A 13,880-nucleotide genomic window follows, 5' to 3' on the forward strand; every position below is an offset into this window, starting at 1 on the left:
AATGACCTGGGTCCATGTTCCCAAAGGTATAAAGAATAGGAAAGCTATCAAGGGGAGGAGATAGGATACGGAGTTCTGGGGGTGGGCACTCTGTGGAAATGTACCCCTCTTATCCTATAGTCTTGTCAATATTTCCATTTTATAAATTAAAAAAAAAACCTACTAACCTATGCAGTTAGTAGTTTAAGATACTTTAAGTAAACCTAATTTCTTCTCACAATGGTGTCACTTGAAAAATGTAACCCAGTGTTTTCAAAAGTCAATTGTTCCTATCTGTTAGAAATATGAATTAAGACATATATTTATGATACACAGGAGATTTTTTATATGTTACTTAATGAAATACCAGTAAGAGAACAAGAGTGGCTACTCTTAGAGAATTTGTACTCTAAGAGATAAACTTTCCAAAGTGTATTAACCATGACAGAGTCACAATAAAATATTTTCATTTGACTCAGCCTGAGTGTTCTCTGTAAAGATAAAATGTAAAAACTTAAACACATATATTGAAAGTACATCTGATATGATCCCTTGACATTATAATGATGGCTTGAACAACTGGGGCAACACACAAAGTTAAGATAAATGCTCACTGCGACATGAGTGCATAACATGGATCCAACTGAATATGAGAGGAGCTTAAAAAATGATTCTTAGATTTTTGGATTAAGGAAATTGGTAGATTGAGTTAATATGTATTGATTAAAAGGGAGATTCTTGAAACAAATACATTTGGTGAGGAAGATGATCTACTGAACGCTGAACGAGTAAGTGTGAGGTCATCCTAATATAAGCCTTGAGCATTTAATTCGGTACATCTAACTGGATCTGACAGAGGAGACTTGAAGAGAGTATAACTTTAAAAGATTGTAGGACTTGAAGTCAAACAATCAAGAATAATGAGAAGTGATTTTCAAAAAGGAACTTGAATTAAGCCAGAAATACAGTAACCAATTTTTGTTTTAAAATAGTATATGTTTATAACATAAAAACTGTCCTAGTCTTGTCTATAATAGTTTTGATAAAACACTAAAAATAGAATAGCCTGGGTTCAATTCCCCGGCACCAAACTGCAGGGTGGTTCATGAGCTGTGAATCAGGACTGTAGGTATCTCTTATTCTCTCCCTCTCTAGTTCCACTCCCCTCTCAATTTAGCACTGTCTTATCAAGTAAAAAGAAAAGAAAAAAGATAATGGCCACTGGGAGTGATGGATTCATTGTGTAGGCTCAGAGCCCCAGCAATAACCCTGATTGGGAAAAAAAAAAAAAAAAAAACATTAAAAACTAAAATGAGGATGAAGTTTTGGTGGGTTATTATCTAGAGTTCTTCAGAAAAGCAGAAACAATACAATATAGAGAGACACACAAAAAGAGATTCTTTATGACCAATTGACTTGTGAATAGGAGCTGATAAGTTCCTTGACTTGCTCTTTGTAAGGCTGCCTTTCAGGGCAGATGGTGAAGTAATTCCAGTTCAAATGAGAAAGGTTGAGAATCAAGGGGGGGCAGTGCTATCTAAGCCTAGGTCTGGTTCTGAAAGTCCAAGAATTTGAAGCACCAATACACAATAGCAGAGTAGATGAATATTCCAGTTGGAATGAAGAACAAATTCAACCTTCTGCAACTTTGTTCTAGTTAACCTTGAACAAAGTGGCTAGTGATCCGCCCCCATACTGGTGAGAGTGCTTGTCTTTACTTGGCCTACAGTGTAGACAGTAATTTTTTCCGAAACAAACCCTGATATACACTCTCAGAAATAATGTTTTATAGCAATCTGGATAATCCTTATCCCAGTTAAGCTGACACATAAAACTAAACATCATAGTGGAGGAGAATGAGGTATATGCATTAATACATTTTTACCACTGAATTAAATGGGAGAAATCAGATGTAACTAGAGGAAAATATAGAGTCCTGTAGATATGTCTAGCCGTACACTAGAAGAGACATGTATCTGGGATGATGGAAACCATTCAGAATTATATTTCAGTGGGATTCACTGCCTTGTATGTTATCTGTGACTAACAGTTCTAATCTTCTGCACCCTATAAACAACCAAAACACCCGACTATGACATTTATTTCTTAATGCAGTGACAGGGAATGAACCTAAGGCTTCCCACATGTCTAATGTCTGAGATAACCTCGCAGCCTTCTTATCTCTTCTACATTTTAAGAAATAAAAAGTAAAGGAGAGACAAAGAGAGAAAGAGAGAGACAGAGGGAGAGGGAGAGAGAGAACAAATCATTTCATACATAGCTTCAGCATCTAAAGAATTATTTTGGTTTTTATATCCCAGGGATGGAACCCCTCAGAAATTCACATGGTAAAGGTATATAAGCTTTATGTGCTAAGTCATTTCTTAGACCCTCTTTTGAATTTTGATGGATGTATGAAAATAAATGAATCTAAAATAGAGAATGAAAATGAATACATGGACAGATGTTAGTAATCAATGGCACAATATGTTCAAGAACATGTAGAAGACAGATCTTCCTTTGGAAAGATACTGAAAGTGATAGAAACATGTTTAACAACTTGGTAGATGGTGGCTAAGAATAGCGTCATATATCGTGTGGTGGTGGTGGTGGTGGTATGTGTGTGTGCGCACGCACACATACACACAAGCAGAAGGTTGGAGAAAGGGATGGAGCAAAGGTTTTAAAATAATCACAATGACTGTAGGGAAGGAGAACTAACCAGAATAAGGTGGTAAGATTGACAGGTAATATTGGAAAAGCTTGCAGAAATCTATGATCATGAAATATGGAGGAAGAACTAAGCATAATTGACATATGGTTAGCAGCATTTACTATTAAAACAGAGTTCACGATTAAGTAATTTGAGTGTGACCTTTGAGCAACAAACAATTCAGTTACAAGCATTACTTCTGATGTGTGGCTACAGTGTTTTCATTTGTAACACATACACTCTGTAATTTTACATCACACTTGAACTTATTCAAATAAACAGTTTTTAATTTATTTCCTCTTCCCTGGGTTTCACATTTTATGAGAGAAAGAAAGATGGAGAAAGAAATACCATAGAATCAAAGTCTTTCTTCTCTTCTTCTCTCCTCTCTCCTCTCCACACCTCTCTTCTACTGCCCTCTCCTCTTCTGTTCTCCCCTCCCTCCTCTCTCTATGCCTTTCCTCTCCTCTCCTCTAGTCTTCCTTTCCTTTCTTTTGTAACTTTTATTTTATTGTATTGTATTTATTTATTTTGTAGGACAGAGAGACTGAGAAGGGAGGGGAAGAAAAAGTGACATCTGTAGCACTGCTTCATCACCAGGGAAGCCTCCCCTGTGCAGGTGAAGACTGTGGGCTTAAACCCCAGTCCTTGTACATTATATAATGTGTGTGCTCAATCAAGTGCACCAATGCCCAGCAGCCTGGACAAAGCCTTTCCAGTGTCACAGCACTCCTATGTGGTGGAATTGGGGTTTAAACCTGAACCATAATTGTGACAAAGTAGATGACTACCCAGGTTAACTGTCACACCAGCATCATGTTTAATACTTTTAACGGAGAGAAAGAGAAACACTGGAGCAGTATTTATTATCTGCTGCAGGATCGAACATCAACCCCAGGACCCCATGTCTGCAAAGGAGTATTCTACTTCTGAGCTGCCTGGCAGTGATACCATCACTTCTAGTACGAAAGTTTCAAGCAAATATTTTACTTATATAAGTGACAAAAGGTTTAAGCAGGATAATCACTTTGGAGGGTGCCTGTTTTGTCATATATGGGACCCAGATTTGAGTTCATCCCACTCCCCTAAAAGAAGCATCCTGGCTGTGTTGTCTTTATGTTGGGCATCACACCAGCCCCCCTGCTCCATCACTGATGATATGGTCTATTTACATAATCATTGTTTTGCCTGAGACCTGCCCTGCCTGCAGGGGATTGGTTAATCCCACTAGTTAAAACCTTCGCAACAGTTGCTATAGAAGCTTTCTACCAGCCCCTCTCCTAGCCATTTCCTTTTCCAACTTGCCACTTCCGGTTAAAGACTGTGTGTGTGTGTGTGTGTGTGTGTGTGTGTGTGTGTGTGTGTGTGTGTGTGTGTGTGTGTGTGTGTGTGTGTTGTCTCTGATCAGTAAAGGCATTACATTGTATTCCTGCTCCACCACGAGTTCCTGGTTCCTCTCCCGTGTCACTGAGTAAACAGCAGCCGAGGTTGGCTCCACTCGAGTTCTCTCCAACCCAGAGAGCACTGGGAAGAAATACCCGAGAAGCTAGCCCATCTTTATACCCTGCTCTCTCTCTCTTATCTCTCTCTTTCTCTGAAAAAAAAAAAGGTGGTACAGAGTATTGAAGCACCAGTAACTATAAGACAAAATTCTAAATAAAGAACAACAGGTTGGAATAAATTCTGACAGTGAATTTCTAGCACTCAGGAAGAGGATTAGCCTCACTGTAGATTCCCCATCCTCTTACTCTCTAAGTCTACCATGTCTTATCCATCATGCATACTGGAGATGCCCAGGTCTCTAATAACTATAATGGATTTTGTGAGTATTTCACTGTTTTAACCATCAATGCCCTACAAGTTGCAACTCTGCTTCTCTTGGTGACGCTTCTGAGTACTGTGCTAGCAACTGATCACTTCCGGAGAGAGCAGAGGCCACAATCTGACCAAGTGACCCTTGGTACCATCAGATCAATGTTAAATGAAATATTTATGAGGTTTGCAGTCTATATTGAACCAGTTAACATTGAAACCTATACATTTCTTTTATTAGTGAAGCCATAATATTTTAAAAAAAAAACTACATAAGACTAACAACAAATTAATGTTGCCAAACACTTTTATTGCACTAGTGAATTTTTAAAAATATGTATTTATTTTTTCTCTTTTGTTTCCCTTGTTTATTCGTTGTAATTATTATTGTTGTTGTTATTGATGTCATCATTGTTGTATAGGACAGAGAGAAATGGAGAGAGGAGGGGAAGACAGAGAGGGGGAGAGAAAGACAGACACCAGCAGACCTGCTTCACTGTCTTTGAAGTGACTCCCCTGCAGGTGGGGATCCGGGGGGCTCGAACTGGGATCCTCAAGCTGTTCCTTGGGCTTGGTGCCATGTGTGCTTAATCACCGAGCCCCAGTGATAACCCTGGAGGCAAAAAACAAAAAGTTACCTCCTACTGTCATAAGTTTAAGTCATGTATATATAACGGGGCTGAGTGGTGGTGCACCTGGTTAAGTGCATGTTATAATGTGCAAGGACCTGGGTTCGAGCCCCTGGTCCCCACCTGTGGGGGGAAAGCTTTACAAGTGATGAAGCAGGGCTGCAGGTGTCTCTCTGTCTCTCTCCCTCTCTGTCACATCCTTTTATCTCAAATTCTGACTGTCTCTATCCAATCAATCAATAAATAGAGATAATTAAAAAAATAACTTCTTCATCTGGGATATAGAGCAGAGCTAGAGTGTAGGACTTGCAGGCCTGTTTCTCAGTGACTGTGGGTTCAGTCCCTGACAACGTTACAGCCAGAGCTGAGGAATAAGTCACTCTCTCAATAGTTTCTGCCTTTGCTTTAGTGTGATGCGGGTCTGTATCTCTCATAATATATATATACATATACCTAAATTGTTTTTAAAATGAAGCTTAACACTTGCTAATTCTGATGTGAGTGTAAAGAAATGAATGCCAACCTGCCTTCCCTGGGTAGGCAGACTCACCAATGTCTCCTGGAACCCCACCCAACCAGAGCCCTAGTCCAGTTGGGAAAGATAGAAACAGGCTGGGAGTATGGATCCACCTGTCTTTGCCCATGTCCAATGGAGAAGCAATTACAGAAGCCAGACTTTCCACCTTCTGCACCCCATAAAGAGTTTTGGTCCATACTCCCAGAAGGTTAATGATTAGGGACTCTTCCAGTGAAGGGAAGTGTATATGGAACTCTGGTGGTGGGAATTATATGGAATTGTACCCCTCTTACCTCACAATCTTGTCAATCATTATTAAATCACTTAAAAAAGAGAGAGAGAAAGAAGTGGTTTTGTAATATATAACTTTGTTTCTATTTCATTGTAGCATACCTGCTTCCTATTATTAATTTGTTAGTGATTCTAATTTTATAATAGATAACTATTATAATTTTTATAATAGATAACTATACATAATCATTTATAGAATGTTCCATTTGTTTTACTATAGAGGTAGTTGAAGAAAATTAATTATGCATTGATACTTGTGCAATCCTCATATGAGTAACACAAAGAGTGCTTATTTCCTTCACTTTTGAAAAGATATGTCAACCAAATAAATCATTTAACAATTTCAGCTTATAAACAAATAGACTTGGGATCTTTAAAAGTGAACATAAAGAAGAGTCACGTGGCAGTGTAGTGGGTTAAGCACAGGTGTCCCAAAGCATAAGGACCTGCATAAGGATCCGGGTTCAGGCCCTAGGCTCCCCACCTGCAGGGGGTTCAATTCACAGGCTGTGAGGCAGGTCTGCAGGTGTCTATCTTTCTCTCCCCCTCTCTGTCTTCCTCTCCTCTCTCCATTTCTCTCTGTCCTATCCAACAATGACGATGTCATCATCAACAACGACAATTAAAAAAAAATCAGCAAAGGCAACAAAAGGGAAAATAAATAATAATTTTTTTAATGAAAATAGATTTTGCAGCTTCCAAAACAATTCAGTACTCATTTATTCATTCATGGATGTCAAAATTCATTTTACTCAGAACTAAAATCTGATCAAAGTTTCATAATAAGGGGCCTGGTGGTGGCACACTTGATTGAGTGCACATGTTACAATATGCAAGGACTTGAATTTGAGCCTCCAGGGGGAAAGCTTTGCGAGTGGTGAAGCAGGGCTGCAGGTGTCTCTCTGTCTCTCTCCCTCACTATTTCTATTTCCACTGTCTCTATCCAATAAATAAATAAAATGAATTTTTTTAAAGTTTCATAACAGTGATTTTTGTTATTCTGATTGAAGTGCTTATATTTACTAAGACACTGAAATAATTCATTGAAAGTAAAATATTTCAAATAATGAAAGGGACAAATATAAACATTGACTGGGAACACTGGTGTTAGGGTAAAAGAATAAGTAACTCATCTTGACAGAGATCATCACCTCATTCCTTTTCCAATTCAACATTAAGTGTGCTAAATATTTATAATTTTCTCCTAGTAGTATGTATTTTCTCCCCAGAAAATGTATGTAAATTATTATAGTTTTTTTTTATAAAAGTACAGATAAAAGTGTCCAGAATTTAATAATTTATAGGGACAAAAACTGCAAATTACCACAAATAATCACTTGATGCTTTCTTCCACTTTATATAAACGGAATCTTTACACACGAAGATATTACAGATAAAACAGGAAATACTATAGAGAAGCTTTGATAGAATGATATAGTCTTTCTCAAAATGATCACCCAGTATTTCACATTCCCTCGCACTCATTCACATTTGCTTTTTCAAATTCAAATATACTTTTTTGAGTGTCTCCTATCTACGGTAAGAGTTACTTTCAGCCATTTCAAAATTGCCAAGAAAACAGTCTCAACATTTCAGAAGCATCTTATCCAATACCTTAAAGAAATTCAAATTGTTTCTTTAGAAACATAAAATCGTCTATATTTTTTGTATAGCATATAGTAAGCACATTATTAAAAAGGGGAGATTATATCTTTAAACCAAATCTTAAAAATAACTGATGCAAGGTTTGGAGTTAAAAATAAAATCTCTGCATCAAGAAAAAAAGTTATTATGTGTATATATTCAAAAGGGGCTTCTAAAATATTCAAGTGCAGAAAAATTACCTGGAGGAAATACTAACAGGGTGGAGGGGGGTGGGTTTTGGATGGGGACTAAGGTTCTTTAAAGTCTAACATGTTCTGAAATAGAACTGATTCTGCTGGTCTGATAGATTACACATTTGAAAGCAAGGTCAGACTCCTTTTTATCCTTGGAATAGATGTGTGCAGTCTTTGAAAAAGATAAGCTTATGTATGCAGTGATTCAAGGGGGAAATGCAGAATTAAAAAATGAAGCATCATGAATGGTATTCTCAAAATCACAATGAGGAACACTACAGCTGACTCAGACATTTACATAAGAAAAAAGCTTCCCCATGAGTGGAATATTTTGTTAGCTTTTGATATTTAGAATTTTAAGATGAATGGAATGCATAAAACAGGATCAGAATCAAACCTAAGCAAGCAGGTCAGAGAGACTGTATAATGGTTATGCAAAAGATTTTTCACACCTGAGGCTCTGTGATCCCAGGTTCAGTCCCCAGTACCACCACAAGCCAGAGCTGAGAAATACTCTGCTCTCTCTGCAGCTCACTTTCATTAGTAAATAAATGTATAAGACATTTAAACAATAATAATAAGTATGCAGGAAGCCAGGTGATGGCGGACCACGTTAAGCGCACAGAGTATGAACTCAAGGAACCCCACAAGGATCAAGGTTGGAGACCCCGACTCCCCACCAGCAGAGGGTCACTTTGTAAGTGCTGAAGCAGATCTGCAGGTGTCTATTTTTCTCCCCTCCTCCACTGCCTCCTCCTCTCTCAATTTCTCTCTGCCCTATTCAATGAAATGAAAAAAAAAAAAAAAAAGGCAGTCAGGAGCAGGGGATTCATAGTGCTGGCACTGAGCCCTAGTGATAGCTCTGGAAGCAAAACAAACAAAAAAGAATATTTTTACAAAGAGACAGCAATTTCTATCTCTGAAAAAGAGCAAATGAAAATGTACTGATACCTAGGAAATAATTTTGAGGGAAGAAGCAATACCACTGTCATGTGCTTGTGTTCTAATATTTAGTATTGTTTAGACTAATGTCCAACAGTAAGAAAACCAGTAGTGTGTTGTCAGGTTCGGGAATCTAAAACCTCGCCCCCTCTAAAGTCTTCCTCATTTCATCTATGTCCAACAGACTCAATAGCAGAAAATAAAAACAAAACCAAAGAATGATCACAGTTTATGAAATCAAACTTCTGAATGACATCACATTTGTTCTGTGGAAGTATTAACTTTATTTAACAGAATTTAGAAGAAAAGAACAGTGTTATGAGCTCCTCAGTCTCTTGTAGGACTCCGTAAAGAGGCAGAGACAGATCACAGAAAGATAGAAATGCCTTCTTAACAGATGACCTTCTATTAGCTCTGTCCAGAGCAGGCAAGCAATAGGCCTTCCAGCTATCAGAACCTATCATTAAATGGATTTTTACGCTCAAATTGCATTCCAATGCCAGCAAGGCGTAGGGCCAGTGTTGTTTTTTTTTTTCTTTTCTTTTTTCCCAGCTCTAGAGAGAAGGAAATGACTGAACAAAAATACATACAAGGACAGGAGGTACCTAAAGGCTGCAGAGTAGAAACTAGTCGTGTACTAGAAATCACTTAGTGGACACCCATTCCTTTGCTTACACGGTTAGGACTCAGATGATAGACTGATCTGAGAGAAGAAAGTGATACGTGGCAGTTTGGTTTTCTACAAATAGTTGAAACTTTGCAAAGAACTCTTAAAATTACAAGAACACCAGAGGATACAGAGTCTATCCTTACTGAGTAATTTTCAGATGCGTAGACAGTATTTAGAAATACATGACACTTCCTCTCCACTATTCCAAGCTTTGGGTCCATGATTGCTCAACAATTTGTTTGGCTTTGTATGTTAACTCTCTTTTCAGTCACCAGGTTCCAGGTGTCATCAGGATGCCGGCCAGGCTTCCCTGGACTGAAGACCCCGCCAATGTGTCCTGGAGCTCAGCTTCCCCAGAGACCCACCCTACTAGGGAAAGAGAGAGGCAGACTGGGAGTATGGACCAACCAGTCAACGCCCATGTTCAGCGGGGAAGCAATTACAGAAGCCAGACCTTCCACCTTCTGCAACCCACAATGACCCTGGGTCCATGCTCCCAGAGGGATAGAGAATGGGAAAGCTATCAGGGGAGGGGGTGGGATATGGAGATTGGGTGGTGGGAATTGTGTGGAGTTGTACCACTCCTACCCTATGGTTTTGTTAATTAATCCTTTCTTAAATTAAAAAAAAAAAGAAATACATGACAATTGCGACCTTAACTCCCTTCGTCCTTTGACAACATGTGAAGACACAGAGATACAAAATGGGTTGTGTACTAAACACACACAAAACATATATGAAACTGCACACCCATCTCAGTGCCTACAGAAATCATGTCATGGTTTAAAACGGATATGTCTCATAGTACATAATAAGCCCCATCATTACTGAATCATTTTAGATGTGTTCTTAACATGAGATAATATGTTTGCCTAAATCTATTTAAATTTTATTTTCAGGCTTTTGAGTACAATCTATGATTTAACCTATGTTTGATGTAATCAAGGAGTTCCAAATTTGGGAAAAATAAAAAGATATTTTGCTGATGCTTAAATTTGGGGAATTTGAAATCATGAAAGAAATATAAAAAAAAAATGGAGGCAAAGGGCAGGAGTAGATAGCCTAATGGTTGTGCAAACAGATTCTCATGCCTGAGGCCCCGAGGTCCCAGGTTCACCCCCCCTCCCCCCCCCCATCACCATAAGCCAGAGCTGAGTAGTGCTCTGGTAAAAATAAATATACAATAAAATAAAATCTGAGGGAAAAAAAACTACTTCAAAGAGTCAAAGAGAAAGAGGCAGGCAGCCCTCTAGAGCTTAAATCGTAGAGCAATTAGTGAAATGAAAGTGGAGTTACAACACGGGTGGGGGTGGTGGGGGCGGTGGTGTGCAGTGGGCTAAGCTGTGGCATGAAATCCGGAGTTCCATTCCTGCCATTACATTACGTGTACCAGAGTAATGTTCTGGTTCTTTCCCCCTCGTTCTAGTGTAACTAAATAAAGAATTAACTTTGTAAAACAAATTTAAAGTGTAAAATTTGTAAAAAATTAAAATTTACATTAAAATGTAAATTTGTAAAAATTTTAATTAAAATTAAAGTTAAAAAAATTTGTGAATAAGTCTAGCATTCTGGAGGAGGTGTGTGGAGAATTACAGTGACTTTCTCTTAATTTTCTGTGGACCTGTAACTACTCTGAAAAGTACAGTTTAAAAACGAACATCAGAGTCGGGCGGGAGCACGGGGTTAAATGCACGTGGAACTAAGCACAAGGACCGGTGTAAGGATCCCGGTTAGAGCCCCTGGCTCCCCACCTGAAGGGGAGTCACTTCACAGGTGGTGAAACAGGTCTGCAGGTGTCTGTCTTTCTCTCCCCTCTCTGTCTTCCCCTCTTCTCTCCATTTCTTTCTATCCTATCCAGCAACAGCGACATCAATAACAATAATAACAATAAAATAAGGGCAACAAGAGGGAAAAGTAAATAAAATAAATACTTCTTAAAAAAAAAAGAACATGAAAGAATAAGAGATGAAAGACAAGTACCAGATGTTTTGATTCATACGTGGAGTCTAGAGAACTAACCCACGTGAACTTGCAAAGACACCCCAACAACAGAAGACTTGCATCTAGCACTTGTCTAGAGGTTTTAGGGATAAGACGCAACTCCACACTTTAAATGATAGATGCTTTCTGTATATTAGCTAAATCGACTTCTCATTAAGTATTAAAAGTGATTTAAAAAAAGTACATTTGCAGGAGTTGGGCGGTGGCTCAGCGGGTTAAAAGCTCAAGGACCTGCATTAGGATCCCGGTTCGAGCCCCGCCTCCATGCCTGCAGGGGCAGGGGAGTCACTTCACAGGTGGTGAAGCAGGTCTGCAGGTGTGTGTCTTTCTCTCCCCTCTCTGTCTTCCCCTCCTCTCTCCATTTCTCTCTGTCCTATCCAACAAGGACATCAATAACTGCAACAATAAAGCAACAAGGGCAACAAAAGGGAAAATTAAAAAAAAAAAAAAACTACATTTGCTAAATACCATTGTTATACAAAAGGGTTTATTTGGAAACATGACTTCTTTTGATTAAGTGAAAATTAGAAAAGTTGTCAGGCAGAATGCAAATCTAAATCTTACCAAATCTTTTTTCTTTGCTTTAGTGTATTTTTTAATTCTGAAAATAGCCAGAAGTTATTATTTTGACACAACTGGTCAGGGAAAGGGGAAAGGAGACTAAGCATGAAGTATCAGTCTAGTGTTTAACCTAAACCAGTAAAAATGCCAAGATGATTGAAATATTTACACTGATCCCTGAGAAGTGTGGTTAAAAGGAAGGAACAGAATTAGAAAGCGTAGGTACCAGAATAAGAAAATGTACACTTGGGAACCTTTAGGAGTTGAGCTTGAACAATATTTAGCCAAAATTATAATAAATAATAAAAATAATAATAATGAACTGAGTGAAGTAAGTTCATCTTAGTAGGGAGGCAATGCTGTTGCCATGTAGCATTCTGTAGTCCCTTAATTCATTCTCAGGCCATGGACAAATTAATAATCTGAAAAGTGACATTCAAAATCAGATATTAAAAGATGAAGATATTTTATTTTACATCTCAAAGAGGGTTTTCTACTTTAGTGTGTAGTTTGTACATGTTGATAGAAAAATCTGTGCAAGTGAATCTGACATCTGAAATCTCAAATCAAAGAACACTAGGGAATACGTAAGTACAAAAAAGACGTAAGAGAAACATTGATCGTGTAAGGAAATGTGACAGGCAGAAACCTGAGTTTAGTGGTGAATTAGAGTTAATTACGGAATAAAAAAGTTCAGCTACATTTACAACATACTGGGCATTCTGTCCTAATAAATGACATTATTCTTTTTACCTCTACATTTTATCTATCATTGAGAGAAAAATCTACATATTACAAAATAAAGATCCAAACAATCTGATGGTTATGAAAATTGAAGCTTCTGAATTTCCTCATGAAATAGTATCAAGTCTAAATATACATATGCAACTATTTGATGCTTGTATGTCTATGGAGAGAATAATACAGTAATAATATTCCATTATACTTTCTTAATCACTATGCTCCTTTTTATAAAAAATAAAAAATTCCGACTTATCTTTCATCTGCTGTCCTGGGAGTTAATGTTTTACAGTACATTTGTTGACACACAAGTACAACTTTTTTTTTTCAAATATTTATTTATTTATTTATTCCCTTTTGTCACCCTTGTTGTTTTATTGTAGTTATTATTGTTGTTATTGATGTCGCTGTTGCTGGATAGGATAGAAAGAAATGGAGAGGAGAGGGGAAGACAGAGAGGGAGAGGAAAGACAGACACCTGCAGACCTGCTTCACAGCCTGTGAAGTGATTCCCTCCGCAGGTGGGGAGCCAGGGGCTCGAACCGGGATCCTTATGCCTGTCCTTGCGCTTTGTGCCACGTGCGCTTAACCCGCTATGGCACCGACTCCCGAAGTACAACTTTTCATGTTTTAATAATGAGTGTCTACAAGGCATTCTGTATCTCAACCTACTTCCTTTTCCACCATCACATTCCAAGATCCCAGAGACCCTCCATCCCACCCTCTCCCCTCCTTCCCTAGAAGAAGATAAGCCAAAAAGAGGACATAGACGGAATAATCTCACACATAGGTGGGATCTAACCTATCAGGACACTAAGGAAAAATATGAGGTGAAACTTGAACTGGGTGTAGTGCATTACTTTGAATTCTAACATGTATTCATTCATTCATTCATTCATTCATTCATTCATTCATTTATTGTCTACAGGGTTATCACTGGGGCTCGGTGCCAACACTACGAATCTCCTGCTCCTGGTGGCTATTTGTTCCATTTTATTAGGTAGGACAGAGAGAAATTGAGAGAGGAGAGGGAGATAGTGAGCAGATAGACAGACATCTGCAGATCTGCAGGTGGGGACCTGGGGGCTCAAACACGGATCCTTGCAATAGTCCTTATGCTTTGTAATATGAGTGCTAAATCAGGTATGCCACCTGGCCCCACTACATTCTAATATTTAAGAAGCTA

This window comes from Erinaceus europaeus, chromosome 14, assembly GCF_950295315.1.
Source record: "Erinaceus europaeus chromosome 14, mEriEur2.1, whole genome shotgun sequence".
Lineage (NCBI taxonomy): Eukaryota > Metazoa > Chordata > Mammalia > Eulipotyphla > Erinaceidae > Erinaceus > Erinaceus europaeus.